We start from the raw sequence: 13,722 nt of genomic DNA, 5'->3' as shown, positions 1-13,722 counted from the left end.
CCTCAATTTCTTTGTACATCATATCGTGCAATAAAGTCACCATAGTCCTTTGGTACGTTGCCCCTGCATTCTTCAACCCAAAGGGCATTACCTTGTAACAAAAGGTGCCCCACAATGTTATAAAGATGGTTTTAACGATGTCCTCAGGATGCATCTTTATCTGATTGTACCCCGAGAAACCATCCATAAAGGAGAACAACGAATATCTCGCTGTGTTGTCCACCAAAGTACCGATGTGTGGTAAAGGAAAGTTGTCCTTTGGGCTAGCTTTATTCAGATCTCTATAATCAACACACATTCGTACCTTCCCATCCTTCTTAGGAACAGGCACAATGTTAGCCACCCATTCTGAATACTTAACCTCTTGTAAGAATCCAGCATCAAACTGCTTTTTGACTTCATCTTTTATTTTTAGCACAATATCAGGCCTCATCCTCCGAAATTTTTGTTAGACTGGCTTGCAATCTTGTCTTATGGGGAGACGATGTACCACAATATCAGTATTCAAACCCGGCATATCCTCATATGACCATGCAAAGATATCTTTGAATTCTCGTAGTAGCTCAACAAGGCTTTGTATCGTTTCCCTAGCAATACGTATGCCAATTTTCACCTCCTTCCCTTCCTCCAGGGCTACATTCTCTATTGCCTCTTTCTTACGGGATAGGATTTGTTTCTCCTCTTGTTTCACCATTCTCAACAGATCTGGAGACATATCATAATCCCTGTCATCTTTAAAATCCTGAAGTTCTTCTAAACACCTGTCTTGCTTAAAAGAGAATCTAGGATTCATAGTATCAGTGCTCATGTCATTGATATCTAGGGGCCTGCGGGGTACTAAAGAATATACAAAGAATGAATGAATTTTTGGAAAGTTTTTTTTTATATATGTTATAAATGAAATGAAAGAATGTGAAGTTCAAAAGAATATTGAACGGTATAAAATAAAATTCACTTGAATTGATAACAAAAATTATGTTTTATTGAAATGTAAATATCTGAACATGAGCCTATTTTACAAATGAAATCTTACTACTCCTAGGCTTTAGAGCAATAAGAGTGTTCTGAAAATTACTCTGAAGAATCTTTAAAAACTACAGGAAGTTCCTTTGCAACCCAATTGTTTAAAGAGCTTTCCGGTTCGTAATGGCGAATGCCCTCAAGGTTTCCTTGTCCAAGTTCTTCATCATGCACCGCATTAGTGTAAAAGCTTCCTTCTTCAAGCAACCTTCCTTTAGGGTGAATTATCCCTCCTGATACAAAGGTCTGGGATATATGGGGGTACGTCATCGATTCCCACTCTACTTCTTTTCCACTTAAACGCGCCCTTCTCCTTCCTTGACGCGTTTCCATTTCCCTCTTCCTTTGTTTTTGATCTGACCTGAAACCTAAACCAAAACGGTCCCTCTTCTCTTTTAACTCTGGAATTTGAAACCTTCCTTGAAGATATCTTTCCAATCCTTTTCCTGGCATGGCTCCTTTCCCCATTGTCATTTGCAGACCCATCCTTGTCGGTCTGGATATCTTGGGCACCGGCACCTCATATCCCTCTGAAATGAATGTTGCGTTGATGAATTCTAATGAACGGAAAGAGCATTCAATTGCCTCCTCGTTTGCTTCTACATAAGGTGCACTACTGGTAACCGCTGCTATAATGTCCTCCCCCACATTTATAGTGACCAACCGCCCATCAGCTACTAACTTTAATTTTTGGTGCAAAGATGAGGGCACCGCTCCTGCCGAGTGTATCCAAGGTCTCCCCAACAAGCAATTGTAAGAAGGCTTGATTCCATCACTAGAGATTCCACCTCATAAGTATTTGGCCCTATCATCAAAGGAATGTTGATTCTTCCCATGACCTTCTTTTCCTTGCCATCAAATGCTCTCACTACATTATGGCATGTTTTCATGTGAGAACTATCTATGGGCAATCTGTTCAATGTCGATAATGGCAAGACATTTAAAGCTGATCCATTATCAATAAGCACACTTGGCAGTGTATACCCCTTACAACGAGTGGTGATGTGTAAAGCTTTAGTTGATCCCATGCCACCAGGTGGGATTTCATCATCATTAAAATAGATGAAATTGTCAGCACTTATGTTACTAAACAATCGATCCAACTTGTTGACGGATATATCATTAGTAACATAAGTCTCATTGAGCACCTTCATTAATGCTTCCCAATGTGCCTCTGAACTTAGAAGCAAAGCTAATACTAATATACAAGCTGGTTGTTTGCGCAATTGTTCAACCACGCTGTACTCACTGTGTTTCAAGAATTTCAAAAAATCTCTGGCTTCTTCTTCCTTCACTGGCTCATTAACCAGTGTCTCGGTCCCTTTTCCTTTGTCTAAAGCTTTTGCTTTTGCAGGCTCAACTTTGACGCCTTCTGCATCGTAGTGCTTCCCACTATGTGTGTAAGAACCCTCACCTTGAGCTTCCATGGAAGCACTAGCTATATCTTTCTTCTCCGGCATTAACACATGGAAGTTATAATTCCAGTGTACTCTCTTGTTATCATTATAAGGAAAGGAAACATGTTTATGAATGATGACTTTCGGTACGGTTGGTATTTCAACTTCATTACTTCCTAGTAAAGAAATAATGACCCTCGGCCGGTTTTGGTTCTTCGGTGCACCTTCTAATGTGCATATATGTCTCTCATTTGAGCTAGCTTCATAAAATTCTAGCTCTTTGTTATCCATAAGGCTTTGTACCAAGGCCTTAAACTCGCTGCATTCCTGGATCTCGTGTCCCTCTTTAGCGTGGAACTCATAGTAGTCCCCTGCTCCTTTATTCCTCTCTTTAGAGATTACCATCTCTCTTTTCACCATTTCTTCCCAACTCATTTTCATCGGCGTTCTCACCTCAGACACGCCCTCTTTAATCCTTCTCATACCCGTATCCCCAACTGCATTTATCCCTTGATCACCATGATTTGGCAACGGGTTCTCTGTACTAGGGGTGTCGTCAAATTTTACGACCCCCCATCTTGATTAGTCTTTTTACTGCCTTCTTAAAACCAGTGCAATTTTCAATTGAATGCCCTGATATCCCTGCATGGTACTCACATTTGGCGTTTGCATCATACCATTTGGGATATGGGGGTTGTAACGGTTTCAAATGAAAAGGGGCTATTGCATGCGCATTGAATAAACTTTGATAAAGCTCCCGATACGTCACTGGGATAGGCGTAAATGAGACCTTTTCAGAATTCTGTCTCAAACCAGATCCTTGCTTTTGAGAATCTTGTTGCCCAACCGTAGTTACTCTAGGCTGACTAACCGTAACCGCTTTTGAATTATAGCTACTCGTATTATTCACCTCATTATCCTTTCTTCTTGAGGCTGATCTTTTAGTAGCTTCCCCCTCTATCGTGCCACCTCTTATGGCGTTCTCAATCATTTCTCCCGCCATAACTATATCGACAAACTCTTGGTGGTACTTCTAATCATGTGGGTAATGAATGGGGCCTTTAAAGTGTTGATGAACAGCATAGTAGTCTCTTTCTCCAAGAGCGGTGGTTGAACTTGCATGGCAACCTCTCTCCACCTCTGGGCATATTGCCTAAAACTTTAATTAGGCTTCTTTTCCATGTTTTGCAAGGTAATTCTATCAGGAATCATGTCAGTCACATGATTATATTGCTGCATAAAAGCTTGCGCTAAGTCTCTCCAAGAACCGATCTTTACGCGACTTAGTTGATTATACCACCTAGCCGCTGCCCCAACCAAACTATCCTGAAAACAATGGATCAATAATTGATCATTGTTTACATAACCAGTCATCCGTCTGCAGAACATGGTAATATGGGCTTCTGAGCAGCTAGTCCCATTGTACTTCTCGAATTCCAACATTTTGAACTTATGGGGAAGCACCAAATCTGAGACTAAACTCAAGTCCTTAGCATCCATTCCCTGTCGATTATCAGTGTTTTCTAGTGCCCTAAATTTCTCCTCTAACCATTTGCAACGTTCCTCTAAATGCCTTGATAATTCGAGTCTCATTTCTTCCCTCTCAGCTACATTTAGATCGGGGATAACCAGATTGGTAGGATTGTCTCTAGGATTGAATCTCGACCCAGTTTGAATGTTCATGGGTATTCCAGCATCGATTTGACCTTGTTGAGGCTAGCCCTTGTGTTGCCGGTATAAACTGCTCCGCCTTGTCTTGCCTTAGAAAAAGTAATGGTGTATAACCAACAACTCCCCAAATTCCAGGAAGAGGTACCCAATCAAAGCTTCCGCACCGATAAAGAATTTCGCTAGGGGTCATCCAAGGGGATTTCCACATAACATCTTCTTCTCGGAGGTTCTGAAGTATTTCTATCCACCTTCCCTCTGTAATGTCATCCCTCCTTGGTGTAGCTGCTGCTTCTTATAGCGGAGAATAATCTTTGAAGAACACTCGGCAAGGAACTTTATCTACCTTCCAAAAATGACTGTAGAACCAAACTAACAACAGCTGAGCACATCCAATAAATCTACCTTCACCAGCTCTCCGACATGCACTCAAGGATCTAAACGTCTCAACTAGGATTGTAGGCACAGGTGTGTTCTATTTACTAACTCGATCGAATAAATCTACAACTGCCTCATCTATGTGCCTCATAGCTTTTGGGAAAATCATCAATCCATACATACTTAAGGCCAAGACATCAACTTTCTTCTTCACATCTGGGTGTGTCAATATCAAATCCCTCAAACTTGCCCATGGAATGCATTTGCTATCACCCTTTTGTTGGATTCGAGCTGCGGCCCACTGTTCACTCACCCCTGTAATCGTCATTAATTTCTTCACGAAAGTTGGGGGATTAGCAGCCTAACATAAGCTTTGTTACCTTGAATTTTTGGGCAGTGAAGCAAGGTCGTATACTCCTCCAAAATAGGTACTAAGTCTACCTCTCCAAATGTAAAACAACTATAAGCAGGGTTCCAGAACTGTACCATAGCTTGAAACAGATGCTTATTCACATTGATGTTTAGCAAATAGGGAAGATCTCCATAATTCTGATAGAAAAGCTACTTAGCATCGTCATCCCATTGAGCCCAAATGTCTCTCAACTCTTGAAACTCATTCTGTGTCGAATTAATACGAGTGAAGTCCCATAACTCTGAGGTATACCCCTCGGTAATACAATCTCCTTTCTCTAATTGGGTTTTCTCTGACCAGGTACAGGCAGATGCATTGTCCTCCACTTTATCAAGATATTCGTTCCCCATTACAAAACTTTCTAACCCAGAAATCGAACCGTGAATCGATAGCTTTGAATTTTGAATGACATGCAATGATAGCAAAACAAAATAAATTAGTATCATATAAAAGTATAACAAACAAACACTTATAAGGGTACTTTACTAAAAGTTATCACCATAACCCCTAGGGTAAGCGCTTAAAGTTCACTATATGAGTTTCAGTTCTAAAGCGAGGGTACCTGAACCAGCAGATTCCTCGGTCCTCACCCAATATAGGCTAATATAGACCAAGTTCAGTTCAGGGGGACACATTTCCCAATGGCCATGCGGAGATGAAAATCTCACGAAGACATAGGTACAGTATCCCGGAAGCAATCCACTAGCTCATACGGAGGTGAAAACCTCACGAAAGCATAGCTTCTCACTCCCACTTAACGGTGCGACCACAGCGGTCATGCAAATGCAATGTGCGAAATCAAAGTAACAAACATGTGTAGCAAACACATGTAAAATGATTAATATTTTAAAATTTTCCAAACTTTTGACATTAAGACACAAAAAATCAATTTCTTGGCTTGACCCTCTTATAGGTCCCCAGCGGAGTCACCAAGCTATCAAAACCTCCTTAAAAACGAGTTTTTTTTTTTTAAAAAAATGAAAACAGGAGCCGCCACCAATCTTTTAAAGTGTGATTGGATCACTTTATAAAATGTTTTGGTCTACGAAATTACGAGAAAATAGGTTCGGGAGTCGGTTACGCACGAGGAAGGATTACCACCTTCGTAACGCCCAAAATTGGTACCAAATTGAATAATTTTATCTTAATGTCAAAAGTTTGAAAGAATTTAGAAATAAGATCTCTTTTAAAACCGTAATAATTTGAATTAAAAAAGAATTAAGATTCTTTTGCTTCGAAAGAATATAAACATCATATCCAGCATGATTGGACACGATATTTTTAAACTTTCGTAACTAAAATCATCTTGTGATTTTCAAAACTTATTTAGAAGGATCTTTTAGGTATTTAGACAAATGGGAAATCGCAACCCAGCATGTTAAGGCACTATTTCCCGAATTTCTAACTACCAAAAAAACATTGCCTTATCCTTTCTAAAATCTTTTGGATCGAATAAACAAAAAATTCTTTAAAGTGATGATGCATTTAACACATTACAAAGGATCAATATTTAAATAAATTAACCTACATAATACCTTCTTTAACATTCCACGCAAATATAATGTAAAAACAATGAAAAATGGCATAAATTACACAATATACGTTATCATTTTATGCATATGTAATCATAAATAACATAAATGTACATGCATTATCGTTACATACAAGATACAACATAATGCATAATGAATACAACAAATATAAATTGCAATATATATGATAATATTTTATGCAATTGTAACTTAAATTAACATAAATAATTAATTTAGATGCGAATATGTAAAACAATAACATGAAATAACAAATAATCTATGAAAATTTAACCCACTAAACAATATCAAAATAAAAGAAAACAAAAATAAATAAGCAAATTGTAAATATATAAAATAGAAATCAAATAAAATAAATAATAAAGATATTTAAAAATATTTAGAATAATATAAAAATAATAAAGGAGAACTTTTTTAAAAAATGATTAATAAACCATATTATAGGATATAATAACTTAATATATTAACAAAATAATGTACTAAATATTAATATTACACATATTTATTTAATAATAAAATAAAAACATATGTAATTATTGAGTGATAAAATAATATATATTTTATAATAAAATAAAAGTGATGTAAGAGATAATATATGGTAAAATATAACATATAATAAAATTCATAAACGAAATATATAATAATATAAGCAATATGATAAGTAATATATAAAATAATATATATAATAAAATGTAGGTAATATAATATATAATAATATATAATAATATAATAAATAATATACAAAGAAAAATAATATATACACTTTTATATAACCAATGTTTATAAATATATATATATAGTATTTAGAATAAATTGAATTTATAAAAATTTAATTTAATTTAAAAATTTAGGGTTAATTACGAATAAATGAAAATTTTGGGCCAAATTAAAAGGCGCGTTAAACCAAAGGGACTCACTGGGCAATTAGCCCTTATCCTAGAAAACAACGTCCCTCCTCAGAATAGATTTTAATGGACACTGGGACTAAATTGGCATGCACGTAAAAAGTTAGGGCCAATTTAAAATAAAAATAAAAATGAAATTAAAATTTCTGAAAAACGGAGGTATCAATTGGGCAATTTGCCCATTTACCAAAAACACGCGGATCCTTCCCCGGGTCACGGGTCAACACGTCGATCCTCTACTTAAATGGTATCGTTTTAGTGCTTATTGAATTAAGCAAAATGACACCGTTTTTGTAATGCTATATATGTCAAATTCTAACCCAAAATTCATTTTACAATGGGTTTTAAAAAAAAAAGTTTTGAAATTCTCAAAAAGGGAGAAGAGAGAGTCTCACTTGACCTCCGGCCATCGAGCAAAGACATGCCCATGTGCCACACGCGCCACCACACACGGTGGTCGGAGGGTTAGAAACCCTCGTCCTTTCAAGCGAAAAATAGGTAACCTCTTCTTCCTTTTAAATATCAACAGTTTTTTTTTGCAAAAACGATTCGTATACTCGTTGAAAAATAAATAACAGAGTATGAAATTTAAATCACCTTTTAAAGAAACTGCTTGAACTTCTCTAAATATTCGTATATTTGTTCTCTTTTGTATATATTTCGTATGTATCAGAAAAAGCCTCCCTTTTACAGTGAAATTATTCGGCTTTTATAGCCTTTATTTACAGGTTCATATATTCTCTACTCGATTCTTGCCATATTTGCATTCGTCCTTGTTGTTCCTCTTTCCTTTTATGCAGGTACTATCGAGGATCTCACGGTGAGGAGTGGGCTGGCGTTGATCCGCGCGCCGGTCATGGCGCGACACAGGGCCTGGAATCTCGGAACTGATGGTGGTGACGATGAAAGTCACTGGAACAGCACAAAAAGGGTGTGACGATTGGCGTGCCTACGGCGCAAATTCTGGAACCTTCCATTTGCCGCGGCTAGGGTTCCGGAAACCCTAGGTCTTCCATCCTCTGTTAACAAATTGGGCCATTTGGGCCGTACCTATTTGTGGGTTGGGTGTAATGGGCTAAGGGCTTAGAGTGTAACCGAGTATAGGGCTTTGGGCTAAAAATATAATTGGGTCTTGGGCTTTGTACATGGATTGTATAAAAACTATTATTTTTTGTTTTTATTTGTTTTTATTTATTTATTTACTGGCCGGGCAAATTTTGGTCATTACAGCTGCCCCTCTTTGCTCATTGCTGTGTAACAGGAATAGAGCAAAGACTATAAAAGGACCGAATTTGTCGGGCCTGGCCAAGTCTCCAAATCTTGATCCTCATCTTCCTCAGAGGTATTCTGATAGCTTCAAGAATGTCAAATTGGCTATCTTCAACCTGTTGCTTGCAAACTTAGGAACGCCAGATCGGTTATCTTCGAATCTGGTCTCTGACAGTACAGAAACGCCAAATCTGCTATCCTCGATCTGCTCTCTGACAATACAGAGACGCCAAATCTGTTATCTTCGATCTCCTCTCTAACAATACAGAGATGCCAAATCTGCTATCTTCGATCTGCTCTCTAACAATACAGAGACGCCAAATCCGTTATCTTCGATCTTCTCTCTGACAATACAGAGACGCCAAATTTGCTATCTTTGATCTGCTCTCTGACAATACAAAGACGCCAAATCTGCTATCTTCGATCTGCTCTCTGACAATACAAAGACGCCAAATCTGCTATCTTTGATCTGCTCTCTGACAATACAGAGACGCCAAATCTACTATCTTCAATCTGCTCTCTGACAATACAGAGACGCCAAATCTACCATCTTCGATCTGCTCTCTCACAATACAAAGATGCCAAATCTGCTATATTTGATCTGCTCTCTGTCAATACTGAGACGCCAAATCTATCACCTTTGATCTGCTCTCTGACAATACAGAGATGCCAAATCTGTCACCGGTGATCTACATTACCCCCTAGGGGACATAACCTGTAGAATGCATATGTACTCATGCCTGATGATTAAGATGCCATGCTCGAAATGAATCAAATGCTCCTAATTATGCAAAATGTTATGAAAATGATTCCTAATTCGAACGTCTTTACTCGTCCATCCATCAAAGTTCCACTTTTATTTTACTCCAAGTATCAATCATACTCCGCTCCTGTGTTTTGAATCAAATTGGTCCTATTATACCATTCTCCTAAAATTACGACCTGCTGAAGGCAATCCTCTCCTACGATTGAATCGTTTGAATTATCCAATCATCCTTTAGACTGAAAAAGAAATTTCCTTGAGTACCTCTGACCTTTACTCATGGGAATTCTTAAAACAATAATTTTATTTTAGTTTCTTGTATTCTCTAGAGATTTCCAGAGTAATATGCAAAACTTCGTTTGTAAAAATATTTAGTTCATCAATCATTATTTCAATACAACATACTTTAGAAGACAAGTAATCTGATCTTGAGAATAATTAAAGAAATTATTAGAGTACAACAAAAAATTAATCCGAAAACATATCTTTGAGAAGAAAAAAAAGAATCTAAAGATAGTAACCAGAACAAAAATTCAATGTTCAACATATCACAGCTTGAGCTTCTGTACTCAAATTCCATAAAGACTATTTTGAGTTTAACATGTGTTTAGAAGATCCAAAGTACTTTGTTGATGCCCTGGTATGTAACACACTCCATTTCTTGTCAAATATGGTACAGCAAAGTCACCGCATGTTTCTCAAATATTTGAGCAGCCCTTTCGGGTTTTCAACTGAAAACCCCTTTGGTCTCAAAGTACCCTTTGCGGGTTTTCACCCTGGCCTCTCTATTTTTTTTTCGAAATCTCAAAGCACCCTTTGTGGGTTTTCACTTTGTTTTCCCTTCTCATTAGACAAAGTACTTCTTGACTGAGTCTTAATTATGTTGTTCGTACAGTCAAAATCCAATTTACATGTAAACGGATAATGATCACCATTTGGGGATACCAAGACTGCCCCAATTGCATTTCCTACTGCGTTAGATGTGCCGTCAAAGTTCATCTTCCAAGGATATTCTTCAATGACTGCCACATACATCAACTCCTCGTTAGGGAAATCAAAGCTCAACGGCTCATAATCTTCTAGAGCCCTGCTAGCCAGAAATTCTGCTCTCGCGCTTCCTTTTATAGCCTTTTGACTCACATAGACTATGTCAAATTCTGAAAGCAATATTTGCCACCTTGCCATTCTTCCATTTAGTGCTGTTGACTCTATCATGTATTTTAATGGATCAATTTTTGAAATTAGCCAAGTCGTATGATATAACATATATTGCCTCAACTTTCGAGTCGTCCAGATTAAAGCACAACACAATTTCTCAATTGGCGAATATCTCATCTTACACTCTGTGAATTTCTTGCTGAGGTAGTATATCGCCTTCTCTTTTCTTCCCGACTCGTCATGTTGGCCAAGCACACATCCCATAGAATTACTAAACACTGATAAGTACAAAATTAATGGTCTATCTGGACTAGGCGGAGATAACACTGGAGCATTTAACAAGTATTGCTTAACCTTATCAAAAGCATTCTGGCATTCCTCATCCTAAGTACCTTGGTTGTGTTTTCTAAGGAGGCGAAATATAGGATCACATTTCTCGGTTAATTGTGAAATAATCGAGCAATATAATTCAATCTTCCAAGAAAACCCCGAACTTCCTTCTGAATACGTGGTGTAGGCAATTCTCGTATAGCTCTAACCTTGTCTGAGTCAACTTCTATTCCCTTTTCACTGACCACAAAGCCTAATAACTTCCCCGACCTAGCTCCGAAGATGCACTTTGCCAGATTAAGCTTCAACTAAAATTTCCTTAATCTCAGGAACAACTTCCTCAAAACTTCAATATGTTCATTCTCTGTTCGAGATTTAGCAATCATGTCATCAACATACACCTCAATTTCTTTGTAGATCATATCGTGGAATAAAGTCACCATAGCCATTTGGTATGTTGCCCCTGTATTCTTCAACCCAAAGGGCATTACCTTGTAACAAAAGGTGCCCCACAATGTTATGAAGATGGTTTTATCCATGTCTTCAGGATGCATCTTTATCTGATTGTATCCCGAGAAACCATCCATAGAGGAGAACAACGAATATCTCGCTGTGTTGTCCACCAAAGTATCGATGTGTGGTAAAGGAAAGTTGTCCTTTGGACTAGCTTTATTCAGATCTCTGTAATCAACACACATTCGTACCTTCCCATCCTTCTTAGGAATAGGCACAATGTTAGCCACCCATTCTGAATACTTAACCTCTTGTAAGAATCCAGCATCAAACTACTTTTTGACTTCATCTTTTATTTTCAGCACAGTATCAAGCCTCATCCTCCGCAATTTTTGTTGGACTGGCTTGCAATCTTGTCTTATGAGGAGACAATGTACCACAATATCAGTATTCAAACCCGACATATCCTCATATGACCATGCAAAGATATATTTGAATTCCCATAGTAGCTCAACAAGGCTTTGTCTCGTTTCCCTAGCAATACGTATGCCAATTTTCACCTCCTTCCCTTCCTCCAAGGCTACATTCTCTATTGCCTCTTTCTCATGGGGTAGGATTTGTTTCTCCTCTTGTTTCACCATTCTCAACAGATCTGGAGACATATCATAATCCCTGTCATCTTTAAAACCCTGAAGTTCTTCTAAACACATGTCTTGCTTAAAAGAGAATCTAGGATTCATAGTATCAGTGCTCATGTCATTGATATCTAGGGGCCTGCGGGGTACGAAAGAATATACAAAAAATAATTGAATTTTTGGAAAGTTTTTTTTTATATATGTTATGAATGAAATGAAAGAATGTGAAGGTCAAAATAATATTGAACGGTATAAAAGAAAATTCACTTGAATTGATAACAAAAATTATGTTTTATTAAAATTTAAATATTTGAATATGAGCCTATTTTACAAATGAAATCTTACTACTCCTAGGCTTTAGAGCAATAAGAGTGTTCTGAAAATTACTCTGAAGAATCTTTAAAAACTACAGGAAGTTCCTTTGCAACCCAATTGTTCAAAGAGCTTCCCGGTTCGTAAGGGCAAATGCCCTTAAGGTTTCCTTGTCCAAATTCTTCATCATGCACCTAATGTAAAAGCTTCCTTCTTCAAGCAACCCTCCTTTAGGGTGAATTATCCCACCTGATACAAAGGTTTGGGATATATGGGGGTACGTCATCGATTCCCACTCTACTTCTTTTCCACTTATAAGTGCCCTTCTCCTTCCTTGACGCGTTTCCATTTCCCTCTTCCTTTGTTTTTGATCTGACCTGAAACCCAAACCAAAATGGTCCCTCTTCTCTTTTAACTCCGGAATTTGAAACCTTCCTTGAAGATATCTTCCCAATCCTTTTCCTGGCAAGGCTCCTTTCCCCATTGTCATTTGCAGACCCATCATTGTAGTTCTGGATATCTTGGGCACCGGCACTTCATTCCCCTCTGAAATGAATGTTGTGTTGACGAATTCTAATGAACGGAAAGAGCATTCAATTTCCCCCTCGTTTGCTTCTACATAAGGTGCACTACTAGTAACTGCCGCTATAATGTCCTCCTCTGCATTTATAGTGACCAACTGCCCATCAGCTACTAACTTCAATTTTTGGTGCAAAGATGAGGGCACCGCTCCTGCCGAGTGTATCCAAGGTCTCCCTAACAAGCAATTGTAAAAGGGCTTGATGTCCATCATTAGCAAGTCTACCTCATAAGTATTTGGCCCTATCATCAAAGGAATATCGATTCTTCCCATGACCTTCTTTTCCTTACCATCAAATGCTCTCACTACATTATGGCATGTTTTCATGTGAGAACTATCTATAGGCAATCTGTTCAATGTCGATAATGGCAAGACATTTAAAGCTGATCCATTATCAATAAGCACACTTGGCAGTGTATACCCCTTACAACGAGTGGTGATGTGTAAAGCTTTAGCTGATCCCATGCCACTAGGTGGGATTTCATCATCATTAAAATAGATGAAATTGTCAGCACTTATGTTATTAACCAATGGATCCAACTTGTTGACGGATATATCATTAGTAACATAAGTCTCATTGAGCACCTACATTAATGATTCCCAATGTGCCTCTGAACTTAGAAGCAAAGCCAATACTGATATATGAGCTGGTTGTTTGCGCAACTATTTAACCATGTTGTACTCACTGTGTTTCAAGAATTTCAAAAATTCTCTAGCTTCTTCTTCCTCCGCTGGCTCAATAACCACTGTCTCGATCCCTTTTCCTTTGTTTAAAGCTTTTGCTTTTGCAGGCTCAACTTTGACGCCTTCTACATCGTAGCGCTTCCCACTACGTGTGTAAGAACCCTCACCTTGAGCTTCCTTGGAAGCACTAGCTATATCCTCCTTCTCC

The sequence above is a fragment of the Gossypium arboreum genome, chromosome 9 (genome assembly GCF_025698485.1).
Source record: "Gossypium arboreum isolate Shixiya-1 chromosome 9, ASM2569848v2, whole genome shotgun sequence".
NCBI lineage: Eukaryota > Viridiplantae > Streptophyta > Magnoliopsida > Malvales > Malvaceae > Gossypium > Gossypium arboreum.
This window is presented reverse-complemented; position numbering follows the sequence as displayed.